Genomic DNA, 218 nt, shown 5'->3' on the forward strand with positions numbered 1-218 from the left:
AGTCTGAAAATGCCCAACCGACACCAGATATATAATTCTGAATATTCCCGACATCACCTATAAATCTGAATATCTCCGACATCAAATATATATAAATCTGAATATTCCACACATAAGATATATCTGGCATTCACTTTAAAATATTTTCCAATCTGACAGATTTATATTTTTTTTATTTCAGGATGTCAAAGAAATATATTCCCGCCCGCCATACTGTT

Source organism: Lottia gigantea, assembly GCF_000327385.1.
Source record: "Lottia gigantea unplaced genomic scaffold LOTGIsca_32, whole genome shotgun sequence".
Taxonomy (NCBI): Eukaryota; Metazoa; Mollusca; class Gastropoda; family Lottiidae; genus Lottia; species Lottia gigantea.